At 40.4% G+C, this 14,737-nt stretch overlaps 1 protein-coding gene and 1 pseudogene across 7 annotated transcripts in view; both read right to left on the bottom strand.

Moving 5' to 3' along the window:
- The window catches only part of Rai14 (retinoic acid induced 14), a 143,932-nt gene that overhangs the window by 35,642 nt on the left and 93,553 nt on the right, over positions 1 to 14,737 (bottom strand). The gene's annotated exons all lie outside the window — the stretch shown is intronic.
- LOC109690875 (endogenous Bornavirus-like nucleoprotein 1) lies at positions 12,059 to 13,552 on the bottom strand (annotated as a pseudogene).

The raw sequence follows: 14,737 nt of genomic DNA on the forward strand, positions 1-14,737 counted from the left end.
CTTTTATGTATCTAATTTAGATATCCATCCATCTTAAGGTTTTAACTTCAGGAAATCTGGTCCTTATTCCTAATATCCATGGCTTTGACAAATTAAACAAAACTTCCAATATTATAGCTTTCTTAATGCTTAGAGGAGGACAAAAATAGGTAGCCAGATGAGAAAGCACAACCAGTGTGATATTAGGGTGGTAATACATACAACTTTTAAGACTAACTGGGATCCAATGCATGCTTTGCTACTTCTTAGTGTGATCTTGCGTAAGAGTTTCTCTGTATCTCTGAGAGGAATAAGTGAATTGTCTGGAAGTACCAAGCAAAATGTGAAACATAGTAAATACTCAAAAAAAAAAAAAAAAAAAAAGAAAGGTCACCAATTAGTGTAGCCTCACCAACAAAAGACAAAGCAGTCTGTGACGTGTTGCTTAATGAAATGAATTGCTCCGTATTCAGAAAGGACAGGCTTGCAGAAGTTAAATCACACTCACACTGCTTAAAAACTGAAGGGTGGGGAAGGTGGAAGATAAAAACTATGTGCATTTCTAGTGAATGGGAACTTGTGAACAAAGTTGTAGACAGTTGTGCACTACAACACCTGTCCAAAACCAGCCTTGTCTAAGGCTCACCCTTGAGCTGCTTATCTTCTAACACCTTTCACAGAAGTGATAATCCCCAGAGCAGCGTTTGGCAGCAGCAAGCCAAACATTTATCCTCTGAATGTGAACCAGAATCAGAGCCAACTTGTAGTAAAATTTTCAAGTGGAACATTGGGTTTCAATGGGTGGAAAAACCTGCTTTAATGAATGACCAAACCTGGATTTGTAGGTGACAGGGAGTAGGTTTCCTTTCCAATGAAGCAAATGCAGTGACAGTCCAGGGGACTAATGGGCAGGGGCCAGCCCTCAACTAAACAGAGGCAGACTTTTGCGGGGTTACTGCAGGCTTAGGGAACAGATGGTGCCCCAGGTTAGCACCTAATTAAAGGGCATGGTTGGTGTCCCCTGATGGCCTGTGTCCTGGAACACTTGCTAAAAGAATCTACTTTTAAAGAAAGAGAAATTTTAAAGGAGAGAAAGAAGGGTAGGTCAGGGAAGGAAGGAAGAAAGGAGGAAGGAAGGAAGGCAGGGAGGAAAGGAAGGAAGGAAGGAAGAGAAAGAAAGAAAGAGAAAGAAAGGAAGAAAAATAGAATTTGCAGATTGTGATGAGTGGGGGCTGGAGTGGAGACAAAGCAGTAGACTGATTAAAACCTACACAAACATGCGCACCACTTTAAACATAAACAGCGTTCTTGACAATGTTGATTGGGCACTGAAACTAACTCAAGTATGAGATGGTTTTGATATTTCAATAATTGTGTATTTTTTTGAGTACTGCTGCTACTTTAGCTGAATATTCGCATGCTTACTAGGATACCCAGGTATCTATGTGTCAAACAATGTTCTAAGCACCGAGAAACAGTGGTGAATAAAACAGAGTCCTTCTGTTTATGGAGTTTAGCTTTTAGTAGGAACACAAGAGATAAACAGTGTTCTCCACTGTGGGCAATTTTGTACTGGCACATGCATGTGTGTGTGCGCGCACACACACACACACACACACACACACACACATACACACCAGGCTATTTGGCAACACCTGTAGACATTTAAGATTATTAACCAGGGGAGGGAAGAAGGAAAGGGACTCCACTGGGACCTAATGGGTAGAAGCCAGAGATAGCTGCTATACATCCTGTAAAACACAAAGGTCAGCTACTCACAACCAAGAACTATCCAGTCCAAAACATAAGTACCCAGGTTGAGAAGCCCTGTGATAAACCATTAAAAGCAATGTGTAATGATGAAATATAATTATATTAAAACAAAGACTGAAGAAACGAATACATTTAATCTTTTTATTGATCTAATTCACATACCACAAAATTCACCATTTAAAAATGCACAACTCAGTTGTTTTTAGCGTATTCACAAAGCTGTACAACCAATTTCACCGTGTTAGACTTTTTATCACTGTGACAAAATACACAACAGACACAACTTAAAGGAAGGATTTATTCTGCTCTTGGTTTCAGTCCATTGTGGTAGCTAGGGCATGGTTAAGTACAGTAGCTGACATCATGGCCACAAGAAATCATAGAGATAGAGGAAGGTCTTCAAATGCAAGCCCCCCTGACATACTGCCTCCTGGAAGGTCCACCTACTAAAGTTTCCAGCACCTTTCAAAATAGCGCCACCATCTGGTGCCCAAGCATTCAATACATGAGCCTGCAGGGGCCATCTCACATTTGAACTCCAATGCTTATTACATAATTCCAGATTTTTTGTTCACCCTGAAAAAAAAATTCCTACACTCTGTATAGTAGTTAGTTTAATTAATCTCTCTGTCCCCTAAGAAATCACTAAGCTACTGTCTGTATTGATTGATTAGTGTATTCTAGATACTTCCTAAAAACAGGAATTATACAGTATGTCGTCAGTTAAGTCTGGCTTCTTTCATTTAGCATGATTTCAAGGTTCATTCATATTGCAGTATCAGTACCTCCTTACTTCCTAAATATTTTACCATTTTATGGGTATACCACATGTTGTTTAGCTATGCATTCATTACTTGATGTCCATCTGGATTGTTTCTACTTTGGATTATTATTACGCTAAAACGTTTACCGGTATTTGCATGTTTTCAATGCTAGTAGATGTGTATCTAGGAGTGCAATTGCTGAGTCATATGTGAACTATGTTTAACTTTCTGAGGAACTGCTAAACTGTTTCCCAACTCTGTATACAATGTAGGAGGTTCCACTTTCTCCACATCCTAGCCAAGATGTATTATGTCTGGCAAATTTTAATTTAAAAGATGACAATTTTAATTACAACCTAAAGTGTCCAAAGGCAAAAAACACATTTAAGTCTTTCTTAATGAGCCCTTTGAGGTAGTTAGTTTAATTAATTATCAGCTAAAATTTCCCCTTAAAGGAATATAAAAGAGTGAATGCAAAACAAGTTAGGAGCATCCTTTGGCTTTGTCTCTACATAAGCTTTTACTTCTAATTAAAAATGAGGTCAATCCTCTAAAAGTCAAGAAATGTCATTTGAAGTCCTATAGAATCTATTTTATGAGAGATTTTACTTATCTCTTCATTTCAATTGGGCAGAATTCAGTGGAGTCTAGAGAGTTATAAAAATCTTTTATGGGCCCAGAGACAAGGACACTGGTCACTTGTCAGGGATATGCATGGTAGCTATCCAGAACTGATGTCACTGAAGAAACAAGCACTTCTAGATCTTGGCTACCCAAAGAGTGGTCCATGGACCAGGAGCTTGTTAGAAACGCAGGTCCTCAAGTCCCACCTCAGATCCACTGAATCAAAAGCTACCTGCACAAGGTCCTTAGCTGACTTCACGTGCACGCTGAATTGTGAGAGGCATTGTCTAAATGGAGGACAAGCTAAAACCTTACACCATCATTTTTGCCAAGGCACCTGCTGTTTCAACATTCTTTGAAAACATAATCCCCTTGGCCTTAAAGACAATTTCAGCGATAAGTTCCACAAAAAAAGGAATCCTCATTGTGTCATGTTTCAATGTAATCAGGGATATTTAGCTTTGCTTATAAGGCTTAGCCAGGGCCCTTCCACTGAAATAGAACTAAAAGACACAAACAGCCACAAGATTTACATAAAACTACTTATTTGATGCTTATTGATATTTGGAACATTCCTTTTTCTGTCATTTGTAAAGATGCCAAGATTTCAGTGCTTAAGAGTTTTGCTGCTCTCTTGTATTCTCCCTCTGTCCTTTCTTTTTTTTTTATTGTTTTATTATTCATATGTGCATACAAGGCTTGGGTCATTTCTCCCCCCTGCCCCCTCGCTCTCCACCCTACCCCCTCAATACCCAGCAGAAACTATTTTGCCCTTATTTCTAATTTTGTTGTAGAGAGAGTATAAGCAATAATAGGAAGGAACAAGGGTTTTTGCTGGTTGAGATAAGGATAGCTACACAGGGAGTTGACTCACATTAATTTCCTGTGCATGTGTGTTACCTTCTAGGTTAATTCTTTTTGATCTAACCTCTGTCCTTTCAGTTGTTTTGTTTTGTTTTGTTTTTTCTCCTCTCTTTTTCTTATTAAAGAGCAAGTCAACTCATTGATATCCCTGGCCTCAAACAGCAGCTGGGTGGCAGCATGGCTTTGTTATGTGTAATGGAGCTCTCTCACATCTAAACAGCAGGCTGGAGCATCATATTCTGACAGTAGTCTTACAACCATTAGAATAAGCCATTATGGCTCCCGGTTTACAGAGGAGGAAACGGAAGCACACAGACCTTTACTGACTCGCCCACAGGCGCAGAAGAAATAAGTAGCAGAGTAAGGGTCTTGCCTTGGCATTGTCCTCCAGAGCTGTCCTTTCACCACCATGCTGAGGAACGGGAATTTGTTCACTCACTTCACAAACTGAAATGCTATGAATTACTGGTTGTGCTGCTCTTCGAACAACACAGTTTAAACTAAAAACTGGCGGAAGTATTTGACAGAAAGCAAACATGGGCTTCTTACGGGGATGACAGGGCTCTGAATGTAATCCCTGCTATCAAGCAAACAGAGCCAACAATGGAGGTTTCATTTCCTACAAAACCACTCAGCAAATTGTGCAAACTTTCCCAAAATAAATACCTTGGAACGAGGCTGGGATATTTCCCAGGGCTCTTGCCCAGAAGGGGATTTGAACTGCTGCTATTCAAAAGTGCACAAGTTAATGGCTTAGAAAGTTCTTTCTGAGTAATAGCGAACAGTATTCCCCTGGCTTCTGATAGACAGCTGAAATACACACAGTTGAAAGGAAATAGGCATTTTTAAGGATCTCCCTCTTTCCTTAAAAAAAACCAAAGAAACAAAAAAAAAGCCACCTTTATTTCCAAGAAAGGAGTCCTTATGGTCATTAAAAGGCAATACACACACAGTCCCTTGAGCCTCAGCATTTCAGTTCTGCCCTAGTGGCCTCACAGCCCAACCACCTGAAGTCACTTCCAATTTACTGTATGCCTTATGGAAGATATCGTTCTGGAGAGAAAACAATTATAATAATAAATCATATTAGAAAAAAACAGGCAAATTAGTATTTATGATTAGTATTTAATCCAAAGTCCTGGCATGGTCTATAGGCTCTGTATGAGGTGTTTGTGTTCCCTCCTCAACTTCACCTTCTAGACTCTCCCCTCTTGCTTGGCTCCAGTTCACTGGCTTCTTATTGTTTCCTGTGCCTATCAAGCACTGTCCTACCTAAGAAAGGGTCTTTGCCTTGCCATTCCCCCTACCAGGAGAGCCATTACTCCAAAAAAGTGTATGGCTCATCCCCTACTCTATTCAGAAATCGGCTCAGAGCCCTTCCTTCCCGAGGCTTGTTCCAAGTGACCTCTGTCCTCTTTGTTTTCTTCAGTGTACTTGACATTACATTAAATAGGTATTTATTTTCCATGTGTCACATCAAACTGTCTGTTCCATGACACTAAGACTCTGTCTTGCTTTTTTTCAACTTTCATTTCACATAGAAGTTATTTTATTTTTATTTTTTGGTATTGCAAACTTTTAATTTTGAATTCGCATTTTTAATTTTAACATCTTTGAGTTTCTTCAAGTCAAGACATACTCACAAACTACATAATTATAAATTTTTCTCAGGTTGTAACACATTTTCTAGAAAGAAACCATCTTTTGGGATAAGCTCAATTTTGCTTTCCAGTCTAGTTGTCCAGTGATTCCTAAGCATGGTCCCAGGACCAGAAGTACAGCATAATCTGGGAACCTGTTAAAAATGTCAATTCCCAGGTTCCTGCTCAAATTCCAGGAGTGGAACTAGCAAGCTGGCAGGTGACTCTGATGCACATTCAGTTTTGGGGATGATTGGCACAAAAAAAAGAGCTCAGTGGTCCTTGGTCTAGGTCTCACGTGTACCATTCCTCAGCCCTTCATATTACAGGCTTTATCATAGACACGGAAGGAGACAGGAGATACTAAAGAATGAAAAGCGGGAATTTTACAGAATTACAGTCTTCTAGTAAAGTCATTCAAATTCACTAGCCTCAGCCAACTCACTTGATCTGTATAGTCACAGAAGCCCTTTCACACTGACTATTTTAGCAGGACAATCCTAATAGTATTAAAAGGTCTGGATTCCCATTTCAGATTATAATGTAAGGATAAGGAAGGCAGTCCTGTCTAACAGCTTCTAGTTATAAAAACCCTAAAAACCTAAACTCTACTCTGCAAGGGGAGTTAACCTCATTGGCCTACAGAGAAATCCCTCTGGCAAGGAAGTGCCCCTGGGGACCATCTTTCAAGAATTTCCAAAGTAGCTACAACCAACTCTAATCACTGCTTCTAGTAGGAACCCACTTAGCAGACAGTTTAAGAAACAGAAACACTTGTTACCTTTCCCTGATATATAGGTAAAATAAATGATGACGAGCATTAAAAAAATGAAGGCTATAAAAATAGGATTACTGTCTTTAAAGTGCCTAGGATGTGCTAACTAAAAGAATCAACAATTACACTTCTGAGTCTAGGATCTTCTAGACACTGGTAGGGGAGGGGACACACAAATGAAAGATTATATCCTTCAGAGCTAGGAAACGCCACAGGGGTTGGGTGTAGCTCAGAGGTACAGTACTTGTCAGCATGTGCAAGGCCCTGAGTTCAATCTCCAGCATTGCAAAAGAAAAAAGAAAGAAACCCCATGATATTTAAATTTGTTGTTGTTGTTGAGACAGCATCTTCTTACGTAGCCCAGACTGTCCTAGTACTCTTGATCTTCCTGCCTCTGCTAAACAACAGGTATGAAAACCACTATGAGCTGCATAATATTTAAATTAAGCACTAACTAACTTTTCTTCTTCAGGATTATTTAGTTTCATAAATGTGGTTCTGAAATAACTTGGATGTCATAAAATTTCCATTAGGGCAAATTATTTGTATATTATATTCACTAATATTCCTCTGGACTCACATGTTTAGAATATATGTACATTTGCATTAATTCTCAAACCTGTAAGAGCATCACTTTCTTCTTCATAAATTTACCCCAGGGTAAGTGAGAGCAACTGATGAGGTGGTACTTTATCTTGAGTATCAACTTGATTGGATTAAGGAATGCCTAGGAACACCCCTAGGTGTGCCTCTTCTGAGAGTGTTTGTAGAGACAATTAGGTTATGAGGGTTCTGACCTCATGAAGGGTTTAATTCATTAATGGATTCAAAATCTGAAGTCTATTGTGAGGTGGTGCAATTGTGGAAAGTGAGGCCTGCATGGAGGAAGTAGGTCACTGTGGGAATGCCTTGGGGGGCTATATTTTGCCCTGGTCCTTTCCTCTCATTACTCTCTCTGCATCCTACTGGCCATGAGGTGAACAGCCTCTCTTGCACACATTCCCACCACCATCATGTTCTGCCCAAGTGCATGGAGCCAAGTGACCATTACTGAAACCATGAGTAAAATAAATCCTTACTTCCTTAAGTTGTTTCCATCAGATATGTTGGTCACAGCTATGCAAAAGTAACTAATACAAATGAGAAATATACAAGAGAAATGGACAAGGTCTTTAAGGAGTGAATGAACTATCTGATGAATGGTGGAATACTCCTTACCCAGTCCATAAGAAACTGGTGGGGATGGGGGGTCCTCAGGATTGAATTCAAGGCATTTAGCTCACTTGAGCCACACTTCCAGCATGAAAAAAATGTCTTCTTATTAATTAGGAAAGCTGGGCTCTAACCCTGGCAGTTTGATAATAGATACAAGCCCAGAGGCAAGAGAGAGCTCACCCACTTTGGGAACTAGCCAAGGCTCACAAAAGAGGTGGTACAATGGAGACTTGAATGATACACAAAATTTGGTAAGATGAGTGATGTTGACATTTTGGAAGGCAGGAACCAAAGCTAGAAAGCAGGAGAGTTTGAGAAGGACTGGTGTATGCTAGTGACTTCACTGGCCTTGACCTCTGACCTGCCTGGTTGCTGCTCAGCGTGAGAACCTCCTGCTCCAGCATGCCCTCTTTCATTTGAGTGACAGAGGGCAGGTCATTGACTGTGTGCTCTAACATCCATCCCCATACTCCCTGCTCTCTACCACAGCCACTACATTTCCCAGGCTCTCCTGAACTCTGCATTGGGGTGAGGTCCAGACAGGAAGAAGGCATCTTCAGAACACCAGGGAGAAGGGCAGAGCCAGAGAGCTCTGACCATGGGTAACAGTTACCCATGGAGTGTTTAAAATCCTTCATTCTCAATATACTTAATCCAACTTTGAAAACAGCTTTAAAATGAAAAACCTTAGCTCTTACCAGTATTTCCATCGATGTAATTCCTCCAAATCTAGTCTCATCAATTTCCCCCCTACTGTGGTATATGCTTTCCTTCTGGCACAATTTTGTAACAAGATATGTTCCACTTTAACATACAATATTGTTTCCCTTTTAAAACCTCAGGAATTATGATAACACAATTTACTTGAAGATAAAATTCACTTTTCATTAAATTTTTTTCAGAAGAATAATATACATACATGTAAGTACATGGGTATGTGTGCACATACATGTGCTAGAAAAAAGTTCCAAATGTCTCCACCGGCTGTCCTTATACCTGAACCTGAACCTGTCATAAAGGAGCACCTGTAGGGCATAGCCTAGGAGACATGGTTGTTCTCACTGCAGTGTCCTACTGGTTCTCAGATTAGACTGAATATTCAAATCACCTACAGTGCTCTAAAGACTCTACTCAGACTGCATACCACACCAATGCAACCAGAATCTCCAAGGGTGGAACCCAGCACTTGCAAAGCTTTATAGGTGACTCTAATGAAAGTCAAGTTAAGAACCAATGATCTATTGGTCAAGTAGGGACTGGAACCTGACTCTTAAAGAAGGAAAGAGAGCAATGGTATCACTGTTTTTCTTTTCAATTTTGCTTGGCCTCTGGTCATGCTGTTACTTGCACCTGCACAGTCTTTTCCAGAGCCTACTGATCCACTGATTCTTTAAGGCACCTCCCATCATATGCCAGGTAGTATGTACGTCCCAGCTATTCCAGTGACATCCACACTCATATTCTGAACCCTTCACAGTCAGTATTTTATATGTTAGTGCTTAATTATTCACCAGCATTTTCTCTGGCCTTGTCTTCCCTACTGAATGTTTGGAGGTTATCTGTTCACAATAGAGTTTGGGACATTTTGGACTGAAGGAGCACCTACCAACTGGTAGAACATGAAACAAACATTTGGGCATGTCTGCAAAGTATGAAACAAAGGTTACATCACCTTCAAAAATCTATGTGATCCAAAGAAGAGTGAATATAGCTTATCACTATCAAGTATCAATAGAGATTAAAACTGCCCTGGAACTCGGAGATAAAGACCTATTCTATACCCTGCTTCCAGGGCAGTTTCAATAGAGAAACACTTTGCATGTGCTACCTACAGACCTCAGTACCTGGTACTACCTAAGGAAAGACATGGTGTGATGTTGCAGGAAGGGACGGAGCTACAGTTACACAGATGGTAAATAATGGCAGGTAAAGTAATTTGGCAGCTGTTTATGAGAAAAGAGAACTGACTGGGTGGTAGAGTTATGTCTAAGACTGAAGTGCTGGTATAAAATTAACACATCCCTATTCTGACAAAACAAAAAGACAGGAAGTAGAACAAGCCACCAGCCAGAAAAGTGCCTTACTCTATTGATTTCAGAGTTCAAGAACTACCTCTCCTCTACTTTATATTTAAATTCCACAGTCATCTAAAAATACTTTCAAAAGTTCTTACTTTCAAAGCCAAAAAAGATCAGGTTTCTGAAATGTGGGCTACATGAATACACACACACACACACACACACACACACACGCCCTGGTGAGCATTTGTTCAAACACTACAGTCCCAGCAGTGATTTTATTTAGTCTGGTTGTTCCTAAGACAAACACATATAACTTTAATTAAAGGCAAATCCAACATAAGGAAACCATCTTGAAACGATTAGACTCTTCTATGGTAAGAGGTTTCAGGGCATTGACATCCTTCCACTTCCTCACATCCCCCATGTAAAGAGACCAGATGGGGCAGAGGCAAGCCAAGCCTGACTCCATAAACACAGCCTGGAGCTATAACTCTCTGCCCTGCTCTATTTTGTTCTCTTCCAACCAAGACACTACCCTTCTCTTATTCTTTCCTAAATGAATTCCACTCATTCAATTGCTTTTACTTTTTTTTAACCCTTCTTTGATCAGCCTTAGGGGGAGAAAATTTTTGACACGGTTTCTTATCTTTCCCCAACAGGAAATATTCCAAGAAGAAACTGAAAAGTTTAGGAAATTAAGAAACCACACATCTGGTCACTGACCTTGGCTATGGAGGTTTCTGGAGAATTCTGAAAGATGGCTGCCTTTGCAGCCACATTCTTGGGACTTTGTGGGCTGTCTGCTTTTCCAAGTGGTACAGGCTGAGTGTTTCTTTACTGAATCTGCCCAGGAAACAGGGGCACAGGTTGTGACATTCACTCATTTGCTGAGTCCCAAGTTAATTCACAACCCTAGGTAATTTACCCAACAGCTATTATCAGTAAAAAAGAGACTGTTTTCCCCATAGGATCCACACAGAGAATTCACTTCCATAAGTAACAACTAAATGGATTCTTTATGCCTACAACACTGGGAAAGACCAACACAACAAAAATGGTATCATCTTTATCCCCTAGAAGCTTATACTCTCTTGTAGGAAACTCAAGTCCATTGGGAAACAAAGGTATTTCTTAAGTGGAGGCATTTCTGTTGTTCTTTCAAAATCAGAGGACACAACTAGACTTAGAACCTGGCCAAATATGTGGATATTCTTACCTGAGTCAGGAATAGGTAGCCCACCTCCAGAAGAAGGTAGGAAAGAACGTTTAGATAAGGGCAGTGCCAGGGGGATGACCTTGAATGCCAAAATCAGGACTTTTTGCATTGTAGATTCCTACCCCAAATTATAAAATGGGTTATCACAAAAGCTCTCTAAAACAATAGACCTGCAGCCCAATTTTGATATGGAGTTATGCAAAATAGTGGGTAAACTCAAAGGAACAGGCAGAAAATAACTGTCGAGGACCTACTTTTCAAGAATGTGATGTGGCCTTGCCCTTCAGAGAGATATGTGAAACATCTGTTACATGTCCACAGATACATGTGACCCCTGCAAGGGCCATGGGCTAATCTAGTCAAGAGCTGCAGAAGAGGCAACTCAAGGCCAGCACTGAATTGTCAAAGATTTGGAGCTTCTCCTCAAGATTACAAGTTTACATGCTACCAAATCAAATGCACCTGGAAAGAAGAGGAGTAACAGAAAAGTTTCCATAGTTTAGGCAAAATCCAAGCATGCACTCAGGCAGGGATATACAAATTTGTCTAATCTTTAGTCTGTAAGTGCTGGCTTCTAAAGGTGAGAAGGCTGGGCCAAGGGCACAATACTACTTGGGCCTCATTTTACAACAGAATACTTGATTTTGCATTTTTATACGATACCAAAAAGATAAGGAAGATAGTTTCCAGTCTCACAGCCCCACCTCACTCTGAACACTCCAATCTTTAGATCTGAATGGAAACATAAAGTCAGAGAAGATTGAATTCTGTGCTGTTTTTAAAAATTAAATTCTTACAGGTGCTTTAGTTCTCCAAAGGAATATCCTAAGCGGAAAAATGAAGTGTTGACAATTACTTACGGAAAATCCTACACTGAAAAAAATAATTGCCTCCTCCCTTCCTTTCTTCATTAGTTCTTCTAACTTTCCACACATGTCACTGAATGACAAAATAACTGACTTGTAAGTGCACAGGTAGAGGTGTGAGAGTTGTTTTGAGACTTAGTGCAGGGACAGCTTTGTTACATGGGCCTTGGTTTTATCAGCAAAACGGAGGTGGTGATTTCTATAGAACTGCTGTGTGCATTTCTACCAGTAAAAGAAAACAAAATGAAAAGACACATGCTACAACATAGATGGACCTTGGAAACATGCTAAGTGGAAGAAATCAGAAACAAAAAGGACATATGACATGATTTCATTTATATGAAATATCCAGAATAAGCAAATCCACAAAGACAGCAAGTAGATTCGTGGTTGGAAGGGAGAGGAGAAGTTAGGGAGTGGCTGACTAATGGGTACAGGATTCCTTTTGGGGTGATTAAAGAAAAATAATAAAAACTCTAGAACTAGATACCAATGGCAGGAGGCCCATCCTGAATATGTACTTAATGTCACTGAATCACTTAAAATCATAAACATGAGAAATTCTGTTATGTATATTTTACTACAATAAAAGAAAGGCAGAATAGAAAATAGTATTCTAATCATCTATTGTACACATAATAAATAGGAACAAAGGATACAAATTTGTTCAGGTGATTATAATGGTGACTAAGCTGCTAATCTAAACTTTCTCTCTCTCTCTCTCTTTCTCTTTTTTACCTCACATTTATTCAAACCCAGTAATACCATATCTCTTAAGGATATTAAGAGTGTGTGGGTCCATTTCTCCACTCCTAAACCCATGAAAAATCTCCCTGATTCCTGCCATCTGGAGAACAACAATCGTGATACTTGCTCCTGGAGTCACATCTGGAGCCTTGAAGCCCGAGTGTGCCAGAATGTGACATCTGGCCCAGTTGTTTGCTGCTGTTGAGAGATTCGGGAAGACTCGAGGGGCTAAGCATTGCAGGATGACATATGGCAGCACCATACTCAAATAACTGTCCGAGCATCTTTTGAACAGACTTGGCTTTATCTTCAAACACCACAATCCCACTCAAAACAGCAGGTAGGGCCAATGTACCATCCATGCATTGGTCCAAGTACATATGGATAATGTAATATGTTATCATCCATGATTTCTCTAGCCATGAGTTTCACTTGATCCAGGAGCTCCTTGCCTGGTGATTCAAACAACACAGTGAGTAGAGCAAATACAACCCATGGTCTTGCATTGATCCAATCAATTGCTGCTCCTGCATTCTAGTTCATCAGCATTGTACCACTGTCTCCATATGTGGGCTGATACAGTGAGACCATCAAAGTCTTGAATCTTTTCCAGATTTTCAGACCATTGGCTCTCTTAAGGTGTCTTAATATAGATGACATCTCAATAGCAGAAAACTGGGGTGTTTTCCCTGGATAGTTGGCATCATACAGTGTCTTAGTTCTGGATTTGCCCCCAGTAGGGGTCAGCAAATTTGATTCCTTCTGTACACCAACAGATAATAATGACTCATGAAGTCCATGAAAGAAAAAGCAAAGGAATACAAGGCTTGGAGTTACTGGATGAAACATGGATCAACGTGTAGAGTCAAACATTGACTTGGCTGCATGCTCAATATCCTCTACTTCCCCAATCCCTGGTTGAGGCTCATCTGAGTCTGACAGATTGTGTCAGAATCTGCCTGCTAAATCAAAGCTCTGGTTAGGCTTATATAACAAGTGCTCATCCTGCTCATCCATATCATGATCACCAGGGAAGTGAGAATCTATAGGATCTTTGGGATGCGACATGATGCCAAGTTCCTAATCTAAACTTTCTATCTTCTTTATATTGAGTTCTGTCTTGGACAAGACCACCATTTATCTCCCCTTTCGCTAGAATGACTATAAGAGGTTGTCTTATACAGACACCTAGAAAGCTGTAGTGAGGGTAATAGGTACCAAGAAGGGTGTACAGTGATACACAAAGTAGGCAAGTGTCTAAAAACAGAAATATCAAGATATCAACTCCAATGCCTTCCCTAGACCAAGTGATTCAGAATGTCATGATGACTCACGCGTCACCATGGTATTGTCTTATTAAAGCAGTCTCAGGAATTGTAATGCAGCAGCTCCCGGTACCAAGAACTAATAGTCTAGGATAAGAAGGGAAGGGAACTTGGTTTATCAAGTGCCTACTGAGAGCTAGGAACTGTGCTAGCTCTTTCTATAGAGTACCTGTAATCATGGGTGCCCTACGTGGGCTCTTGGAAGTTTTTTATTTTTTTGGTGGCACTGGGGTTTGAACTCAGGGCCTCATGCTTGCAAGACAGATGCTGCACCACTTGAGCCACACTCCCCTGACCCTCTCTTGGACCTTTACTAGCCCTCAGCACTGTGGTCCCCATGAGCAGTACTCAACCTCTGAGGAACAGGACATCAGGGGCAGATGCCACACTTTCCTTCTCTTTCCTAAACTTAAGGTAAGCAAAGCGATTTTTGCAAAAGTCCAGACAGTAAATATTTCGGCCTTTGTTAGCCATATGGACTCTGTTGTAACTACTCAATTCTGCCTTTGTAGTGCAGGAACAGCCATGGATGATGCTCTAAGTCTACACAGAAAAGCACCCCAGTTACCCAGAACGGGAACCTGTCAATAACAAACCCTACATATAGGCTTCTTCCTTTCCCATGCTTCCTGGGATCTCTGGTAATAGGAACTATTGGCACAAAATGCTTGCAGGCACTCAACCCACACCAGTATCTCATTTTATACTCATAGCTATTGTAGCAATTAAATATATCTCCATTTTACAGTGGGGAAAGTGAGGTTCAAAGATTACATAACTCCTAAGTGGTAGGGTCCAAATGAGAAGTCTAACTGTCTCCAAAGTCACTGATCTCTCTACAATACTACCAGGGTAAAGATGTATATAAACACCTAAGTACACACAATACACATGCACGCACACCCACACCCACACCCACACCCCACTA

The sequence above is a fragment of the Castor canadensis genome, chromosome 6, assembly GCF_047511655.1.
Source record: "Castor canadensis chromosome 6, mCasCan1.hap1v2, whole genome shotgun sequence".
Lineage (NCBI taxonomy): Eukaryota > Metazoa > Chordata > Mammalia > Rodentia > Castoridae > Castor > Castor canadensis.